The sequence below is a fragment of the Podarcis tiliguerta genome (assembly GCF_965153285.1).
Source record: "Podarcis tiliguerta genome assembly, chromosome: 11".
In the NCBI taxonomy this organism is placed as follows: Eukaryota; Metazoa; Chordata; class Lepidosauria; order Squamata; family Lacertidae; genus Podarcis; species Podarcis tiliguerta.
In genome coordinates this window covers 50,489,111-50,510,717 of record NC_139544.1, presented here as the reverse complement: position 1 = coordinate 50,510,717, position 21,607 = coordinate 50,489,111, and the positions used below count along the sequence as shown (strand labels likewise).

General features: G+C 40.3%; 1 protein-coding gene across 27 annotated transcripts in view; it reads right to left on the bottom strand.

Moving 5' to 3' along the window:
• The window catches only part of TCF4 (transcription factor 4), a 341,723-nt gene that overhangs the window by 107,809 nt on the left and 212,307 nt on the right, over window positions 1-21,607 (bottom strand). The gene's annotated exons all lie outside the window — the stretch shown is intronic.

Genomic DNA, 21,607 nt, shown 5'->3' with positions numbered 1-21,607 from the left:
GAAAAGCCTAAAACTAATGTCTTGGCAAAGGTGTTAGATTTTGGTGTAAGCCAAAAGACAAGTGCAAAAGAGCACTTGGGCACTTGAACTCAGTCTTAAGGTCACTAGAGTGGATCTGCATCCATCAATAGTGCATCCTTGTGCTGCAGCAAAAACATACCCAGGATGGTGCTATGCAGCTCCTCTCAGTTTATAGTTGTTGCTATAGAAGAAGAAGAAGAAGAAGAAGAAGAGGAGGAGGAGTTGTTGTTGTTTGGATTTGATATCTCGCTTTATCACTTTAAGGAATCTCAAAGCAGCTAACATTCTCCTTTCCCTTCCTCCCCCACAACAAACACTCTGTGAGGTGAGTGAGGCTGAGAGACTTCAGAGAAGTGTGACTAGCCCAAGGTCACCCAGCAGCTGCATGTGGAGGAGCGGGGAAGCGAATCCGGTTCACCAGATTACGAGTCCACCACTCCTAACCACTACACCACACTATTGTAGTACAAATGTCTGTTTCACAACCCATCACATTTACACAGGGCTCTGTACCTCCCTCAAAAGTGGAGGGAACATTCTGGGACACTCAGGGAGGTGGGTGAATTTTCATTTCCCAATTTTGCATAAGAGGTGGCCTAAGGTTTTTCTCTCCTTTGAAGAATAAGATATAGAAAGCATTAACCACCTCATAGTTAAAGGTAAGAAATAAAAATTATTAAAATCTGTCTATCCACCCACTCAAAAAGAAAAAGGAAAAGAAAGATGAATCCAATATTGCAGGAAGACATTTTTTGCTGCATCCCCATGAAAACTGGAGGAAAACTCTGGGGCTAATACTTCAGCCTGTGAATAACTATGACTGGTCTATCACTTTACAACAACGTGCTTAACCTTACTCTGTTTGGAAATCTAGATTTAAAAATATAAATCTAATAACCTATTTTCAGTGCTTTGCACCACTTTCTAGCTCAGAAACTACAAAACAAGAATCATTAGGTGCAATCTATAACCACTCTTGCCCTATTAATATATTAAATGCAACAAGCGTGGACAAATTTGTTTTAATATGAGCTTTTATCCAATGTGACACAGAAAGCGGAAGATACCACGTTACCGCAAACACTTTGTCAGGAACTACTTCGCTCAGTATTTCTAATTCACCAACCCGACTTTCATTTTATAAGTTAGATATAGCTGTGCCATCGTGTCTCTTGTTCAGCACAGTATATAATTTCCGGACAAAAGTAAATAAGAAGTTTCATTTGTCATTTAAGATCAACCCATAAGGTAGATGGAAAAGGATGCAGTTGGAAGTCTGAGAATGCCTACAAAGCCATGTCTCATTGGGCTCAGTACTGCCTATACTTACTGGTAACAGATCTCCAAACCTTTGGTCTCTCCAAACCTTGCCTAGACCTATCAAGGATTGAACTTTGGACTTTCTGCATACAAAGCAAATGATCTGTGGCTCTGGGTCTGCATAAATGGTGTAGGGTGCGTGTGTCAAGAATCCAGCAGACCACAATAAATGCCTGGTGGTTGCATGCAGGCCTGCTTTACTGAAATGAACTGATTGTTCAGTTTTCATGGGCTTGAGAAAAAGAACCATGAAAGATTGGTCTTGTTATCTTGTTGGCACCCATGGCAGAAATGCTAAGAACTGAATGGGCCGAGTCCCAACCAAGATACTGGTGCTTGTGAAGCTATTAAGGCAAAAGCTGTCCCCTTTTCTGTGCTTCATTCTTCTTTGACATCATCCTGTCACCTTTCATGAAAAGTAAACACATATCCAAACAACATTAAAATATAATTTGCAGTCAATCTATTTTAAACGAACTGTATTTCTGAAATATTCATTTGCCACTCTCTTCTTTTCACTATGCTGCTCATAAAAGCCAAGAGAAAGCTGAAACATGGAAGATTGTATTCCCAACAGCATAGGGAACCTGAAAGTTGGTGCTGACATGGAACATAAAGCCATGCCCTGATTATCTGATGACTGGCGAAGAGGATGAAAAAGGCCTTTCACTCTATAATGGAGGATGGTCCATCTGCTCACCAGACTGCTTACAATATGCCACCCGATCAGAGTTGGGATGGATCTCAGTGTTGAAGAAGTCCAACCAACTCCCAAGTAGAGGAGACCACATTCAACCATAAAAAAAACATGTAGAAGGGACCGGAGCTTGAATTTTAACAGCATCCTTAAAGAGACTAAAATGGCAACTAACTAGTGGAATGAGTATCAGGTGCTAACGATCCTTAACAGGCATTGTTTATGCTTCAGCTGAGGTGGGAAATCGGTAGGTAGTTAAATTCCCATAGCACTGCATTTTGGTTGCAGGTTCTGTGAACCGCCCTGAGGCCTCCAGGTATAGCGTGGTATATAAAATCAATCAATCAATAATAAACTCTTGTTTAGCTCAAACCAGTTTCTGCTTAACCTGAAGACAGAGTCTGCGTAAGAGAGGATGGCAATGAACAGTAACTTATCAGATGTGGCAAGACAGGGACCCACTTGACACAAGAGACTATGTGGTACACCAAGCGTGGGACATCTTAGGTCCTCCGCACCTCGTTATTTGGCCTTGAAATTCTTCTGAGACCGCATCACCTAAAGGAGGCCATACCCTCCTTAATTGCTTTTGCTTTTCTAGAATGTTTCCTTGAACTGTGATAGCTCCTCTTGGCTGAGGAGAAAGAATATGAAGGTGTGGGCATGCACACATGCATGCAAAGAAACTGTCAACTTTTATTTGGCTGGATTGGAGCACTGCACCATCTACCAGTATGCAGCCCCTGGAAGGGAGCTCATGAGAGATTGCAGGCCCCAGACTGAAAAGGGTTCCCCAGCATGGACTACACACTGCCTATGTCCGTCTTTCTTGGGCTGCAACTTCTGGCAACGTCAATATGATGCATTTCATTGCATGAAAGAAAACTGCAGCAATAAGCACCGTGGTACCTTCAATGCTGATAAAATCCTTTTCTAAGCAAAACTGAATTATATTATGACATCACTGTAGCATGCAAGATAAATTTAAGCAGTGTGCGTGTGTGAGGACATGTGGTGCCATCAATGGGATGCCAAGTACTACAGACTTGTGTGACAGGTGAGAGACAATGAATCAGGAGAGACTAGAGAGAAGGATGAGATGGGTTTCAGCCAGTTTGATAATTTCGCATTCAAATATGTGGGTTTTTCAGATGCTACTGGAATTAATTGTGATGCATTAATTGAGATTTTTATGTAACCACCGACCACGAGTTTTGGGGATGGAGTGGAATAAAAAAACCCCCAAGAGACAAATAATATTATAGTACTGGTATCTACTGCTAAACCACACTTATAACCAAGGACATACCTGTCTCTTTATTACATACATAATAACAAAGGATCCAAAGAGCATTGTAGTTTGAGACATAAACAAGAAAAGGATAGTGGAAGCGACAAAAAAAAAGAGAAGACTGTTAATATTGTATACAAAAACTGTAAATACAGTCCATGAATACTCTCAATCAGAAGGGAAGAACATTACCGGTCGAGCTACTGAAATGGTTTGCCAGTTATGTTGTTTATGGTAGACTAGTATTACGGCCAATGTAACTTAACAAGATAGAACTTGGCTGTTACATGGCAGTGGAATTTAGCACAAGGAATTCAAGAGCAGTGAAACCAGCTTTCACCAGTATTGGATTTTGTTGGCCTGGCCTTAAATTTGTTTTTGTAGATCTGTCCCTTAACAGCATTTAAACAATCTTTTGTGGCTTAACTCAAAGTTGTACTGTGCAGGAGGGTAAGTAGTGGTGAGTATTAAGTAGTTACATTCCTCTCTGATTAGAGGAATCTGCATAAGGATACTACAACACAGTTGCGCCATTTTATTATTATTATTTTGCAATGTGAAATCTAATTCAAAAAGGAGGATGGATATGCTGATATGTGTTTGGTTTGGGTTCCTTTAGTCTGTAGACAACTGAAACTGTTCTGTCTTCCAATTTTATAACACTTTTACTGTGCATGTTTTAAAAAGAGCTGTTCCTCTCTTTTCTACTTGCTTAGCATGCTTTGTTCACCCTCACAACAATCCTGTGGTCAGGTCATCCTTACGCCCATTTTATAGATAGGGATACTGAAGCTGATGGTTGTGAAGGTTACCAAATGGGTTCCCGACTCAGCTAGATTAGAAGGCTAAGTCCACAGAGCCAAACTCTTATTGCATTCACGGTGTCTGAAGTCTCTGTTTAAACTTATTATCGTGGTTGTCCAGAATGATGCAATGCCCTATTCAGGCATTCTTCTCCTTACACCAGGCACCCCCAACCTGCGGCCCTCCAGATGTTTTGGACTACAATTCCCATCATCCCTGACCACTGGTCCTGTTAGCTAAGGATCATGGGAATTGTAGGCCAAAATATCTGGAGGGCTGCAGGTTGGGGATGCCCGCCTTACACAATTACTATGATGGGAGACAAGGATCAGGGATGTGTTCTCTGCTTCTGTCCCTCCATCACCATTCCCACAGTTTCCCATAGTTTGGTGCTGAACTAGCCTGCTTCATTCATGTAGGCTCCCTGAATAATGTTGAACCCGAGAATATCAGCTTTCTAGGTCACACAGGGAGTCTAAATGAGTAGAAAAGGATCCTGGCTACAGACTTTCAGCTACCAGGTGTGGAGGGTTGTGAAGGTGGTGCTGGTGATGTGCGAAGGAGCGGCAGCCCCTCTGCTTCCCATAAAACAGTGGTAATTGTATGAGGAAGAACACCTGAAGAGGGCTGTACAAAGTGCAAGAAGTTAAGTAGTTGAGCTCATGCAGGGAAGTGGTAAAAGTGTAGGGAAGCCGCTTGTGTTGTAGGTAATTTATTATCATGGCTCAGTCGTAGAGCATCTGATTTGCTTACAGGAGGTCTCAGATCCCTGGAATTTCAAAGTAGAAGAGATCTCGGGAAGAAATGCTGGAGAGCTGCTGCCAGTCAGTGTAGACAACACTGAGCTGGATGGGTCAAGGTTCCTGGGTTTAAGACAGCTTCCTATGCCCCATTCTTGCTTGTGAGTTCAAAATCTCCACTTAGCCAGCTGTATCGACAGCTGACCTCTGGCAAGCCACAATTCTCTGCCTCCCCTTTGCAACATGAGGATAATTCTACTCAGGGCCAGCCCAAGATGTTTGGCTGCTTGAGGCAAAACAGAAAATGCCACCTGCCCGTCTCAACCACTCCCTCCTCCACAGCCCAGCCACCACTGCCTCTACCTCCACAGTCCCCCATGCACTGACAAGCGCAGGAGGCAGCAAGCGGTGCTCTCCTTGGAGGCCAGACCTGTCACCCGAGGCAATTGCCTCAGTGTGCCTCATGTTTAAGGGTCAAGACCGGGTACCACTCTGTTTATGGGCAAAATTTGAAGTGCTAGTTATTTTACATAAACACACACACAACATTAAAATAAAACAATCTACCAGTGTTTGTTTTTTAATTATTATTTTTTTCTGTTTTTAGCTGTTCTTATTTTTATCTGTACCCTAAAAAACTGAAATATGCTATATAAAGGTTAAGTCTCATCCTCGGGTTATATATAAGTTTAGGGGAGGAATCAGGGTTAGATCTGGAGAATCCTGGTTATTTTTTTTTTTTTGTAAATTTAATTTATTCTAGTTGCAGCAATCTGCAGTAGCTTCAGTTCTCAATGGCACTTCCCAAAGGAAGTTGCACGTAGAGCTTGTTGGAACAATCTGGGCGTGACCAAGGCATTTGACAGTGGCTACATTTCTCTCCTCTTGAAAAGGGCACAGCTGGAACTATACAAAATCAATCCTGGCCACAGCCACTACTTTACAATCCAAGAGCAAACTCAGGTCCATTCCATCACTGACCTCAGGTACTTGTTAAGAGACCTCAGCTCCTCCTCTGTATGTAAATAACAGGAAGCAAGTCCCACTGAAGTGGACTTTTAATAGACATGCGTAATCTTACTTAGGCAGAAGTTTAATAAGAGCAAAACCAGCACCTTAGACCTGCCTTCACCAACTCTGCATCCACCAGGTGTTTTGTATGAAACAACCAACAGCTGTAGTCCATAACAGCTGTTATGGAAGACTGCCCTAGATGGAATGCTCCATAAAAAGGGGGAAAGCCGAGCTTAATGCTGGAAGGCAGTCCACCAAGAAACCAGATCGTGCTTTAGATTTAATACAAAAAGTGGTGAGTTGGTGCTCATCAACATATCACTGTAATATCAACCTTCTGAGGCACACAGGGTTGTATCCAAAGTAGTGCTTTGCCATTCATTCCATTAGTGCAAGGATTTACTATTGTACAACTGAACTTTCCCCCTTCCTTCCATCTCTCCCTAAATCTGTTCTAGGGGGGTTCCTCTACCTCAGAGCAGATTTGGAAAGAAGAAGGGGAAGTTCTGTTGCACAAGCATAAATACTTGTGCTAATGGAACAAGGCTAATTTGATACCACACCACACAAAGTAGCTATTGCATCACAGGTGACAGAACCCACCTGCATATATCACACTATCAGAAAATATGCAGGAATCACCCAATTATGAGTCAGTGGTTTGTCATGTACCCCTGTCTTCGGAGCTTCCATAACCCTGTCCACTTTCCCCTATAAAGCCAATTTCAACATGAAACGATGCACCACAAGTCTTGGCGCAGAAGAAAGTGGCTTGCACAATGAAATATTGTCCATGGCCCTCAATTTGTCATGGTAGCTTTAAACCACATCGTTATCGTGTCAGAAATGTATTTGAGTGTGGCTACGACAACTGCAATATGCAATGGGCTTCACATTATTTTTTCATTCTTGCAAATACATTGTGCTGTTGGTACTATTTCCAGTTTTACAGGTGGAGAACAGAGGTTGAGATGTTGTGGCTTCCTCAAAGCCACCAAGTAAGTTTGCACAACTTTTATAACTTGATTTCCTAGGCTGGAGTCCAACATGTCTACTCTCTTACAATTAGCCCCTGCTGTTGGGATGAAGGGACTGTAACTGGTGAAGAAATGTTGGGATTGGCTCAGATAAACGCATGGATGGGAATGGTACATCACAATCCTAAACCCGTCTTTTATGAGCCATGTCAGGATTTATTTATTTTGCCCCGAAAGGAGACTGAAAAGTACCTTTAAAAAATTAACAAATAAAGATGTGAATTCTGCAATTCCACTTTTCCATGCATACTCTAAAAGAAAACAAATGTTAAGATTGAATTCTTCTTTCTAAAACTTATGTGGGATGTAATCAGTATGTACAGGGAAGAAGAGATGAAATGAAAGCAATGACAGCTCCCACTATCCGGCCTTCTACTCACTTATAGTGGACTTTTCTAAAAGCAAATTAATTGCCCATGTAAAGTGGTTGCAAGCAGCTGTGATTTGGCTCCCTGTTTTTAACACCATCCTGGCTTTTATGGGGTTTAAATCAGAGATATTTAGCATCACTTTGGAGATGTTTCCAGTAGCTAAGATTTTTGCACTTGGCTTGCCCTTGATTATTTCTTTCAGTGGGCAGCTATTAACTGAGATCTGATTATTGCCTGAACCCAAGTAACACATCACAACATTTTTTAAGCTCTTCTGAAAAATATTCTGTGCCAGACGAAGCTATGTGAAGTGCAAACAATTGTGATAAATAGTTGAAGAATGGAGTGAAATGATTCAAATTATATATATATATATTTAAAAAAATCAAAACCCCAAATACTGCAGCAGTGAAAATGGCAGTGAAATAGTTAACAGACATATGCTGTATAATTAGGAGATGCATTAATGATTATGAATAGTAAATGATTTGGTGCAAGGAAAAAAAAAACCTAGTCAAAAGGGACATGCACCTATCTTACATGTTTTGTTAGTAACTGTATATAACTAGAGATTTCTGCTATTAAGAATCCTGCATTATTGGTGTAAATACTTCCAAGGGTACATCAAATTGTAATCTTTCATACGACATCCATCAAACCAGGCTGGAGATTTTGACAAACATTAAACACAGTAAGGAGGCAATTATGTATGCATGATTTAATCTGCAACTAATTAATATGCAAATTTATTCATATGTTAGTTACTAAATTAAAAATGCAAAGAAGCCCTTATGGTGATTCTCAAAAATTTTGCACAAACAGAACATTTAAAATGTAAGAAAAATGAAGTTTTTTTTGAAAACCTGCAGCATACTTTTAGCCTTTTAGAAACCTGTTGCATGGAGAAGGTTAAAAATATTTGCTTTATTATTGGGAAAGGATAAATGGAGTGCTAATTTGAAGTGAGAATGTGGTAAAAGAAAGGTTAAACATGATTCTATCAAAGTCTTATGAGATGCACACTAATTATCAAACAAACTGTATTCGAAAACCAGTTCACATAACTTGCAAAGGTTTTGGAATATACATTGTTCTTCTGACTTTGTTTTTTGGGGGGAGGGGGAGGGGGTGTTACTAGTTTATTCTTTGCACAGACAACTTACTGCTGAATTAAATTCTTTCTAGCCATTTGAATGAAGACAATATTTTCACTCCAAGCTTGCTAATATTTTGATGGTGAGTGGCCACACCAGATTTGCTCATTTAAATGTACTTTGCAAGAAGCAGATTTAGAAAACAAGGCTGGGAATGGTGGGGGGAGGGGGAGCATTGCCTTTTAATATCCATCCCAGATGCATATTGAAAGAAAGACAATAAAGCAATGAAAAGAAAGCATCTGAAACAATTCATATGCAGGTTCTTATTGCAGCAAGCCTTCTCTTTCAGTGTAGATTGAGAAAAAGGCAATACTCTCTGCAAAGGTGAGTGCAGGAGGGTCATTAAATGGTCTATGCAACAATTTTAAACTTTGTAGCTCATGTTGCATTTTAAAGGTCTCCAACATATTAAGGATATACTAGTAAAAACAAACAAACGACCCTTTCTGCTTGTTAAGATTTTCGGCTGCTTTTTCATTTTACAGTATATGTATCTGTGTAAAATGGGTGGGTGGGTGTTTGCCCACCCAAATAAAAAAGAAGCAGAGGTTCTGATCGCTTTAGACATAAAGTACAATCAGTTCCTCCCAACTGCCTCATAAGGTGCTGAACCGGACTTGTATTCCTTTTCTGCAAACCAGAGAGAGAGAAATATTAGGTCCATTATAGCCACAAAAAATGGGACGGTAAGCTAGTGGCGACAATTGCATTTCCTGTGTGATTTTGTTCCTCCTTTAAAAAAACAAAACAAAAACCATGCTGATGCCAGAATGCCCACTTTGTGCATGCCAGTTCCAACAAGGGGTGGTATGATGGGTAAAATCCTTCTACCCTGCTGTGATAATATAAACAAGGCTATTTTGATACCCTTTTTATAACAATAGTACGTAATAATAATACAAGAAGGATGTTGGTTGGACCCTCTGAATAGAGCTCTAAAGGTGATGAGCTCAGAACTCTGAAATGGGGGGTGGGGGCGGATAGTGAGTTTGTTAAATCGGGGGAGTAATGCAATGTGCTGAAAGAGAAAGGATAAAGGAGGTGTGTGGACAAAATTTTTAAAAGGCATGTATCTTTTCATTCCTTTTAATACCAATAATGGACCAGCCACATTAAAGCTCACATCTCCTTAAAAATAAACTTTTCTTTTATGTCGCCATTCCTATGAAATCCTATGGACTGAACTTTCATCATCAGAGAAATAAAATTTTGAATAAACTGCTCTGACAAAGGACAGGTAGTGTGTCCTTCCTTCGAGGTTTAGTGTGCCGTAACCTGAGAGGCAACACTCAGTCTCTGTTAAGACCTGAAATGAATGTAAGGCTTTTAAAAGCTTAAACGTACACATTTGTGCATTCATTAGGCAGTGCTAAATCTAATTTGTTCTCTTTACTGTAACAGGAAGCACATGTTTAAAGCAATCTGTTTCCTCATATGAATGCTTTCCTGTCTGTTTGGGGGGGGGGAGAACGCAACACACTTTACCCCAAGTAACCAAGAGGTGATCGTAAATATCCCTAAATAGCATTAAACAGATATGAAAGACATTAACACTTCCAGAATGCCAAAGTAGTATTTTTTAAATATTTTTTTTTAATCTAACAGATGCTTCTAGGTCAAAAAGTGAAATGTGCGTTTCTTGAAAAAAAGGGGGGGGCATTCTCATCAGAATCATAAATGAACTGTGAGTGGAGAAATGAAGTGTCATGCAGAAAACAAAAGGATCCAGTTGAGAACTCCAACACGCCCTTGCCAGAGTGTGGGTTGCAAGGAAAGAGCCACATTTACATGTAACTTTGTTTAACAAATCAATATCCTTTGTAATCCACAAGGTGGCATTGGCAACAAATGACGGCTGCCTGTGTAGAATCTACTCTGGGGCTGCTGAACTTTCCTTGGAAAAGATCCGATCTTCTGTGAAACGGAGTACGTACAAAAATCTAAAGGGACTTAAAAATCACCGGTGGGAAACGAGTGGAAGCAAGTCAGCCACAACCGGATATTAACCATGTACTCTTTAACATTACATTGTCACTTAAGTTGCTGGCGTTCGTTGGGGAAACGGATTTCCCCGCCCCCAGAGAAACACTGAAATAATACGTAGTGTGCAAATCTGGTGTTACCGGCAAGGTATTTCACCCCCTTTAAAACATCATCCCTCTATCACCGGCAAGCTGTCCTGCTTAAGAATTTTCGGAAACCATTAAAAAGAAAATAACAGCATAGGAATGACGCAGAAGAGAACAAGAAGCTCTTTGAATGCACCTAAAACATCTGTATAAATACTCCTATTATCTACCAGGGATTCAGAACTTCAAAATAAACATTTTTTTTCAAAAAAAAAATTTATGATATAGAGTAAAATTATCAGATAGATCTTTGATTCTAGTTGGTGATAAAGCAAAGAAATGGGTGCAAAAGATGGTTTGCTACGGAGGCACGAGGTAAGCAAAGTGTGTCCTATGGCACTCCGGGAAGAGGGACATCAAGTAGCCAATTAAAGAACAGCATTGATGCATTCCAATGGGAGAATTATTATGCCCAGTTATTATGGCACATTCTGAGGGGGGCCTCCAGTGGCCCTACTATAACACATTTTTAAAGGTGTGAGAAAGAGTTTGTCTTGCAAGGAAGAAATACATCTTTTTGCAAAAGGTTTCCGAGTGTTGTTCATGCAGATGATTCTTTTGTTTTATCCCCTGGACTGGTGGAGAGTCAGTGAGTGTGTGTGCTTGCTGCTGTGTGACTTGAGCACATGAGATGCACCAGATCAGACCCCCAAATGAGGCTCTGATGAATGAATGGATGCACTCAGAGAACGTGCCTGGCATCATGGAATGGGGTCAGTGGTGTTGTGCACCCAAAATGCAGCATTCATTTGCTGGAGTGACACAAGACTTCAATTTAGAAAGTTTAAAATTTTGGGTCAAAACACTCCGAAGCAGAAATCATTACATTGCTGTGTAAGTAAATGAAGTGAAGCGTTTTCTACAAAGACGCAAGCAGATCAGAAAGTAAATAAAGGTGACAAAAACCCTTTTAGCTTCTGATCCTTGATTTGCACTTCATTATTTGGAAAGGCTCTTTCTATCCCTGAATGCCTGTGTTTTATAGGTTGTAATTGTTTCACCGATTATTTTATATTATTTATGCTGCATTTGTGGTGTTCTATTATGTAACATCACATTGCTATTATTGATTGATTGTAAGCCGCTTTGGGGTTCTTTTGAATGAAAAGTGGCATAGAAATAAAATAAATGAAATCAAATAATCAGTCATTAACGTCTTATTTCAGATTATGATTACAAATCAAAACCATGTATGGCTACAAGAACACCACGCTGCCCTTTAGTTTTCAGCGGTTTGATCTGGCATTCCTAAGCAAAGGTTTATCTAAAACTACAACTTTAAAATATAATAATAATAATAATAATAATAATAATAATAATAATAATGAAATTCCAAAACGAACCGGAATAGTTAAAAATAAACAGTAACCTAAAAAGCTTTATAGATATAAAAAAAATATCCAGAAGATATAACTGAAGACAAGGAGGTATAAAAACAGTATTTCTTAATAGCTTCTTCACTTGAGTTATGATGCCTCACACCAATCAACAATATGAAGATGCTAAACTCTAGCAGGAATGTTTAAAACACAGTAAAAAGAATCTGGTGTTAGTGCTTACAGAAAGTAGTTATTTTTATATCTCTAAATCTCTTGTATTAGAAATCATTCCCTGAGGGGATAAGTTCAAAGAGAGGATTAAATGCCAAGTTCCCTTACACTCATGCAACCACAATGGGGATTCTATGGATGTCTCCCATGAGAGCAGAAAATGCCCCTGCTGTGTACATCTCACAACTTCATACTTGCCTGTACAGTTAAGAAGGTGCATTATTGTACAGTACAATTTCCATTTTCCCCATTCGTACATTCGTAAAAACTTCCCATTTCTTTTAATCGGTTGAGAAGACTGTATGTTCTGATTCAACCGCAACACATAATTAAGAAGAAGAAAAAGAATCAACAGTATTAGATCTTTGCACAGGATCTGGTTCATTTATGGGCTAAAGTCTAGCCGTACAGAAAGTCGTGCATGAGCTTCGAGAAATTCCTTAACAGATGTTTAACATACATTATGCAGGATCGGGCCCCACAGTAACAACTGGAATATAATTTTAAAAAGCTAAACTGAGATGCTGTTCGGCACAAAGTGCAGTTTGACTTCACTTCAGGCTTCCTTGAAATAGACTCTCACAAGTATAACAATTCTCGAATCCTGTGCTCTCGTGAGACTGCAAGGAGAATTAAAAATCACCATTGCTGCTCATATTCCGAGAAGCCCACTATTAAGTAAGATGCAAAAATAAATAAATATTAGAAATATTTTAAACTTACTGCGGGCTTCCTTTAATATAATACTTTCCTAAAACATAAAAGTACTGGGAAATACACCATTTCAGTATAAGGAATGCAACAGAACTATATATTTGACGGTCAAAAACCTCTGCCTCTAAGAAATGCTGTTCCCTGCATTACCTATATTCCTCTGAAGAGGGAGTCTATGTTTAAGCAAAACTCAGAGCCCTAACAGTGATGGACCTATGCTAGTAGCTGCTAAGAAACAGGATGCAATGGTCACAACTGCTACTTCCAGGTCCAGTTATTTATTTTGAGCCACACAAGTACAAGTTCATCATGCAACAAAACACACAATGTAGTATCTACAGTCTCCTCTACAAATTGCTTCATTTTAAAGGAGAAGGTTCCTAACTTTTTAAACCATACAAGTTCGCAGAGACAGCCTCCTTCCCACTTTTTCCATAGGGGTTATTTGTCGCTTATTTTGGTTTCCAGCAGCAGGGCATCTCTCAAAGCCAAGACTGTGTGAAAGAGACAGGCACAGAGAGGGAGAAATTGGGAGACTGTATCGATGACCCATGCCAACACTCACTGACTGCAATTCTGCAACCTGTTTTCTAGGAGCATGTTTGCCCCCACGATATAATCACACAGGTATATTAAACAATGGCACATTGCATGTCCGATCTTAGCAAGTGCATGAGAATAAGTGGTGTCTGTTTTACAGCCTACATAGGAACATAGCAAGCTGCCTTATAAGCAGTCAGACCATCGGTTTACCTAGCTCAGTACTGCCTGCACTGACTAGAAGCTGCTCTCCAGTGTTTACTGTTTCTCTGCCCTACCTGGGGATGCCAGAGATTGAATGTGGAACTGTTTGCATACAAAGCAGGTGCTGTCCCACTGAGCCATGGCCCTTCCCCAATAGAAAGAAACAGGAGTCCACAGAACAGCCAATGTAGTAAAAGGCAGCAATGGGCAAATAGTAGTCGACAAGTCCTGCAACCTGTGACCCTGACTCACGAGAAGTCACATGCACAAAAGGAAAAGTACTGTGCATGCAGCAGCTGGGTCTGCCTTTGTCAGGATGTTTTTGTAACTCAGCAGACAAGAAGCCACCAAGGAACAGAGCTTGCTTCTTCAGCAGGGTGGGAGAAGTTAGAGAGAAAGTATCTAAGAAAGCATGGTTCTTTCATTCGCACATAAATTACTTTTTCAGATTGCGGCTTATTTATTTTTTTATAAGACTCCTTGGGACACAAGTTTTCATTTAAAGGAGCTGCTGTGGAGTTCAGGTCTGAAGGTTCCTATCTAAAAATGGGTGCATGGCCACAAAATTAATTGACACGTTATTAATTGATCTGAACACAGGGAAACTACAAACTGCTCAACAACACACTGCCGTGGCATGTGACTTGCACTGCTGTAGAGTTAGCAAAGAACACTAACTGGACACTCTTAAAAAGTTCTACCATCTCCAAAAGACAGCAAAGCCACGGAACTATTTGTTTTCTTCCCCTCCCTCAGTTTCAGTTTTCTCGAACAACTCTCACTTTTATGCTTTCTCTCCTCTAAAGCTCAGTTTGTTTCCACTGGGTTAATCTACTCCATCTTTAGAGTGAACTTACACCTCTTCCATCTTTGCTTTTAATATTCCTCTCTAACGAAACAGTAGGTCGGCTATGTCCTCATCTGTCACCACTACCTTTGCTGAAATCCCACCAAATCTATAATGGGATCTCAGCAGGACTGGCATTCACTGGTAGAACAAGCTGCCATTTCCAATTCAAGTTACCTCGGGGCCTCACTAGGTCAGTGGCAAATTGGTGCACAAAGCACATCTCTAACTCCAGGGAAACCCCATCGTTCATGGCAACTGACGATAGCGTGTCTGCCAAAAAAGAGGGTATTGTGATCCCCCCCTTTGTGAGGTGGATTTAGCAGGGGTCATTGGGTAAGTGGCAAATATTCTTAACTGCTGGGTTCATTAAGGACAAGGTTGGGGAAATTCACAGGATATATCTGTGTGAACAGAGGACTACCTGGATCTGTTTCAATCTAGTTTCAGACCTGGTTTTGGTATAGTGGAGGACAACACTGTTGGTTCTCTGGGATCTCTTAGGGGTGTGCTTGATAGCATTGACGGTGATATCCTTCTGGATAGGCTCTGGGTGTTGGGATCTGTATGCAGTGTGTCAGTGGCTCCATTCCTACCCTGGAGAGATGATTCCAGAAGGTGGTCTTCTGTTTGACCCCATGGCAATTATGCTGCAGGGTTACAAGGGGGCTCTATCTAGTCCTCCATGCTTTAACATACACCTGAAACAGCTGAGTGAGATTGATTGAAATGTATTATTGCTTCCTTCAAGGCAATCAGGTGAGGAAGTGGAATTGCAGCAAACTGAAGATGAATCCTTACAAGATAGAGTTGCTATTGATGTCAAGGGTGTGGACATTCCTGCTCTTCTAGATGGGTTTACCTCTCATAAATGATCAGATTCAGAGTTTGGGAGTGTTCATAGCGTCAGCTTGAGTACCAGAGTGGCCTTAGTGGCACTGAGCATTTTCAGATAGCTTAGGCTGGTACACAAACACATCCTGGACAGAGGTAGCTTGGCCACATTTTGCTAACCTCAAGACTGGATTACTGCAATAGGGTGTTGTCTTATACCGAGCCAGCCCATCTAGTTCATTACTGCCTACACCAACAGTGGCTCTCAAAGGTTTCAGGTAGGGAGTCTTTCCTAGGGGATGAAACTGGGGCATTCTGCATGCAAAGCAAGATACTCAGCCACTGAACTATAGGCATGGAGCAGGCTTTGAAGAGGTACTGAAAACTGTAGTTAGTTCATAACAAAGCAGATGGTCTTCTATCTAGAGAGGGGCAGCTGGAACATGGATGAATTTCACCTACAAAATTATAAGCAAAATTGTAAGATGAGCTTTCTAACATTCTGAAAACAGTTTTATTTGTATTACTTAAGCAGAACTCTTCCTATAGTTCGAAGAGACTCATCATCATTTTGTTGTTGACATCTGTCTGTCTCGAGAGACAATGGATTATGCCTCCAGGGGTGAGGACAAACCACTGTGTTAGCAGCACTGAAGTGACCTGCCAAGCCTGGGCAGTGTGTATGGAGGTTCTGGACTGCCCAGATGACAAGACCTGCCTCTATGTGGTCCAAAGGAAAGGAAAGCTTTCAAGAAAACAGAGGCCCTTTAACCTTCCAGATCAGTCACTGACTTCTAGGAGAAGAGGAAGGAGACTCAAAGACCTGTCAGGTAAGGACTAATATTTCAAAAATGATCACAATTTTCAAAAGGGAGAGCTACAAAGGTCAATACTTCCATGGTAAATATCCAAAAGCAAAAGCAAAACAGCAACAGCTGCCTTGGTCTAGAATAATAAAATGCAATTAGAAGCCATGACATTTGAAAAACAGCAAGTTGGTTTTTTATTATTAGACACATTTTGAAGTTTATCTCTACAAGCATGAAAACTGAAAGTTCTTTTTTAAAAGAAAAAGAAAGGAATGTAAGGTACTGAGATTTTAAGGATTCTACGAAGAATCAATTGATAGAACAGATGATGCTCAGAAGAGTGACAGAAATGTCTTGAACTTCTATGGCATCAAGGGCTCAGTTCAGAAAGCACACCAAACCATGGTTCAGAGCTGCTTGTCTGCTTTCATTTTCCATCTCATCAGCATTTAACTTTTAAAGTTTACTCTCATCTCCATGATTTAGCAGAGACTTGAGGTACAGCAACTTCACCTCCTCCACAGTTGCAGCAGCCTCTTGAGGTAGAATAATGAAATGCATCCGACATGATTGGTTTCTTTTTCCTTTTCTTTAAGCACCTGGACTTCTTCCCTCTCTTATCCTATCCGTGGTACTTTCACTGATGATTTTTCTGCTTTCGCTTTAGCATTTTTAAAAATAGGTTCAGGTGTTCATATGTAAAACAAACCATGGTTCGGTGTGACATCTGAATAGAGTCCAACACTCTATCCTTGAGTACCTCAGTGGTGATTTCCATCATCATGTTATATCTTGGACAAGCCAGTTTGCAAATTACACTCTCAGTGCAATCATGGGCCGATGGAGTAGAGCTGATTTTGAATGTGTGAATTAGATCTACAATTCTATGATCTCACTGCTCTTCCGAGGCACTCTCAGTGCCTTGAAGCTCATTTTGGTGTCCAAGACTAAATTCCTACCTCTCCCACAAGTTGGTGTAGGAACAGTTACATGGCAACCACAAATATATGTGGGTCCCTTATGAAAGGACCTTCCTTGGAAATACAACCAAACCCAGCTACAAACTATGGTAAGAAAACATGCACTGTATTATAAGCAATAAAACACAAGTGCAATACCGAATATTAATAGAACCAATTCACTTGGGTCTTGGGTAAATAAACTTTGGTATATAAATTCATTTACAGACGTTTGAATTTGGAACTAGTAATATCAGTGCTCTTAGTCAATTAAGCCATCTCGGAAGGTAAAACAAGATTTAATCTATCCCACTGATCAGTCCATTTTTATGCAGACTATTATGCGACCTCATGCAGATTCAGAAAGCATATATATTCTGGGCCAAAAGTACATGATATAATTCCAGAAATGGCTGGCAATGGAAAGAAAGAATGGCAACCACTCAGATGTGTGCATACATGTGCTTTCTTATTGCACATGTAGAGAATTTTGCATATTTATAGAGATACAGATATCAATGAGCCAGATGACAGAATTTGTGTGCTTGTTGCAATATGTGGCAAAGCCATCAAAGGGAACCCAGGGAAGGGGTCTGCAGGAAGGGATGACCTAGATTCTCAATAGTTCCCAGTGCCCACTGATATCAATGAGAAAATAATAGACAGCTGAAAGAGGTGGCAGAACCAGTCTCTCCTCAAGACACAAGGATCACTTGTGTTGGGAAGGGTGTTTCCAAAACGCAGTGTGTCCTAATTATAACCTGCTCACTTTCTCCCATATAAGTTAATGCTCCTCTATTATAAATAGAAAGAGGGCTCCAGTTGATTGCCAGGGAGGGGCAGCATGCTCCCTCCCCTAGAAATTGGAAAACGTAGAGAGAACCCTGAGGGATCAGTCCAAACGCTCATCTAGTCTTCTTGTCACAGTGGACAACCAGAGGCCTATGGAATCAGAACAAGAGCATAGCAGTGTTCTCCCCACTAGAGTTCCCCAGCAACTGGTGTCTTGAAGCAAACACCAAGGAAACAACAGAGAGGTTCATCTTCTCTTGGTTAAGTCCCTTTTGTTATTTTCTATTCACCCCACCAGGAAAAGAATAGGAGCGCTCAGGGACACGGATGATGGCAGTAAACTCTGATGCCAGCTACTACTGCCAGGGAAACAGAGGGGCACATATAGAACGGGCCCAGACTTTTCCTTCCATGGATGGAAAAGCTGCTTGTGTCAACTCCCCAAACTTCCACAATAGTGTGGGAGGTGAAAATGGAGGCTGATGGAAATCATCAAAAAGTCAAGCCCACTATCTACTAGTGTCCTCTAAGCATAGACTCCAGAAATTCTCCCACTTATGGGAACAAAATCTTCATCCAACCCAGTTTGTATGGGTATGGCAGAGCACACAAATATATTATTTTATTGATTTAATTTTCTTAAATTTACTTTTTTCTATTATGGAATCCAAGGTGGTACACCTATCCAGGCACTGACCAGAACAAGGCATGCTGAGTCTCAGCAAAGTTTTGGCCTCCTATACATTCAGACCACCCCTTTCTATCATTCAGGAACAAACATGAATTTCAAACCAACAGATAAACAGAGCGATATTCTTAAGGGATATTCTTTTCTGCTCTCCCATCTTAGGGAGGTTTTCTTAATCTTCAACTTTACCGATCACTTGCTTAAAAAACATAGGTGTATTCCAACGTTGATTTCTTAAAGCTATTTACAGAAAGCCATGGGAAATGCCAGTAACTGTGGCAATGGCTAGTGAAAACTGAGCAGATGTTACTTTTTTTCAAACTTTCTCAGCGATTGTAAGGACTGGAATCTTGCTTTTAAATAGGTTAGTGAGCAAAAGGAAGTTTAAAATTAGCTCTGACAAAAGAAAGTTGAAATTTATTGTGCAATGTCATATTCCAGTTGGAACAGTGCTGGCTGGCTATTTTTGTAATAAAACAGTTCTCTGTATTTTAGATGACTAAAAAAGGTGGGGGATATCAATATTATACTATTTTATGGAGCAGAGAGGAAAAAGAGAAACAATACTGTAATCCATTTCATTTTTTCAGATGATTATTTCCAACTGTTGCACGTTGCACCTGAAGACTAAATTTCATAACGTTCAGTTGCACTTTACTGTACAGTTTTAGTTCTGAGCATTTCACACATTATGTTCCATGTTAGGATCTTGCTTTGTTTGTTTGTTTGTATTATCCCGTTATTGAAATTTCATGACTTCATGCTCTAAGTCTTTTAACATTAAGGGGTTTATTAATTAAAACACAGTTATGGTCTTCCGTGCTATTTAAATACTGCGATCTTATCTCTGCACCTGGATAGTCTTTTCATATAAATACAATACAGCCAGATCACAAAGATCTTTATTAAATTTTCTGGGGCAGAAAATGAAAAAAGACATTTGGGTGTGGAATGTGTGTGGGAAACTTCTGTACATGGTTAACTGTTCCAGATCAGCTCTCTGATTTCCACCCCTCCCTCTAAAAATTCAAATAAACTCAGTGCTTTGAAGAAGCTAAAAACACACCTTTCATTCTAAATTTAGTCCCTGTTTAGGATAGATAAACAGTTGAAAAAGCTGCCAAGAATCGAGACACCCTGCCTGGTGAGTACTGCCAAAGTTTTCATCTCTTTCTTTTTTGTTTTTTCTTAGTTCAAAAGAAGCCTTTTATTACATCTAATAAACTCATCTGCGAGGGCACAAAATTCCGGAGTCCCTGTGTATATGGGTAAATGGCACAGAAAGAATATGATGCCTGTTGCACTAAGTGGATGTTACCTTTTTGAAATGTATGGTCTATGAATGAAGAGTAAAATTAATTAATTCTTAGTTTCACGCATACACTTGGTAGACGTAAAAGCAAACACCAGCTAAGATTCAGCTCGGCTGAAAGTACATGCCCGGGCAATCCACACATGTATTAAGGGCTTTTCCCTTCATGCTGAATAACAAAACTACGTTCCAAGTAAAGAGCAGTTTGGGCTATGTACCTTTCTTAACTCTGTAACTGTTTGTCACTTAACGGCCTGGTTTATACATTACCTGAGCAGTGCAGGAGGCACATGGCATGGCTAAGTCCCACACCCCTGCCTTGTAAAATCTAATCCTCAAAATGATGCACCGCTGAAATGAATGGGACTAGCATTATCAGGCTGCTGTGAGGACTGCAGGTCTAGTTGATGAGACAGCCCCCCAAAAAGAAAGGAGCAAAAACCTGAATGCTCTATGCAAAGTTTCCGCCTGAGGTTGTTTCAGAATGACTGCATAATTCACATCCATAGAATGCCCTTAATGCGCTTCTTGGGAGTTAATTGAAAGAGGTCTCCTTCTCATGTAGCCGTAAGTAGGGAGGCAAGGCAACATCTTTCCCATTATGTAATTCCCTCTAGCTGCAGGTAATTGGCTGGGAGGTGCAGATCATATGGGAAGAACCACATAATTACCTGTGCTTATATGGTCGCAAAATCCGTACACAGCTCAAGCCCCTTGGGACCAATGCCATGAAAAAGCTGTGTGAAGGGAGCTGGGGACTAATTTACATGTATAGAAATGTAATAGCCCAAAACCAATGGCAAGCATGTTTTCAGTTATTAATGTTATTGCTAGTCGCCATTGTTCCATCTAAACAATGAAGCAATTCCTCCTCCATCCACAGGAGGAGGAGGAGGAGACAGTGAAACTGAGGCTTGGTTCGGACGCTACATGTTGTGCATGGCAGCTGTGTAGGAAAGCAGTGGGGGGAACAAGTTCAGGAACATATTTCCGAAAGCCCCAGTCACCAGGCAAGTCCATTCATAAAAGCTTCCGGGTGTGTGTCTCAAGACTCATATCTGCAATTATTTCACAGCCACTTACATGCACGCCGTACGCACACGTTTTAAAAACTTGGGTGAAGAATAGCAACGTTGGAGCCAAGCTTGAGATCAGGCGATTCTTCCCGCAACCCAGCATATCCACAAAGAATAACCCAGACTACTGATGATCTAGGGATTATCTTTATCTTTGCCCATAGCGACAAAGTACTGAAATGCTTATGCAAGAAGGAGCTAGCTGCTTAACACTGAGTCAAGCCAGTGGTCTTACATCTGAAAGGTCCCGCCCCCCCCCGAAATAAAAAGACAAAGAGCTTAGTACCTTTCCAGAAAATGTTTGTTTGTTCGTTTGTCTTATTCTCTGTGTCGCTTCTCTTTCTCTATATAGCCATGGAAATTTGTCATAGACATCTGTGCATTAACACAACTCTTGAAGCCCTTTATAGACAATTGTATGAATATTCAGTGACAGTTTAATACCCATATTTTAATAGAAAGAGAATAATATTTTCATTCTATCAGCTAAGTACAATATAATCTGTTTAGTCAATTTATAAATGAGTACTGTTTATCCAGCATAATAGCATCATCTACTATAATGTGATAAGATGAATTATTAAAAAAAATATTTTGCCCTTTAATAGAGTATAGTACTATTTTGAAAATCTTTGCATTTTAACTACTGATAAAAAAAATCACAACATATTTTGATCATGAAGGTGATTAGTTGTTTGTTC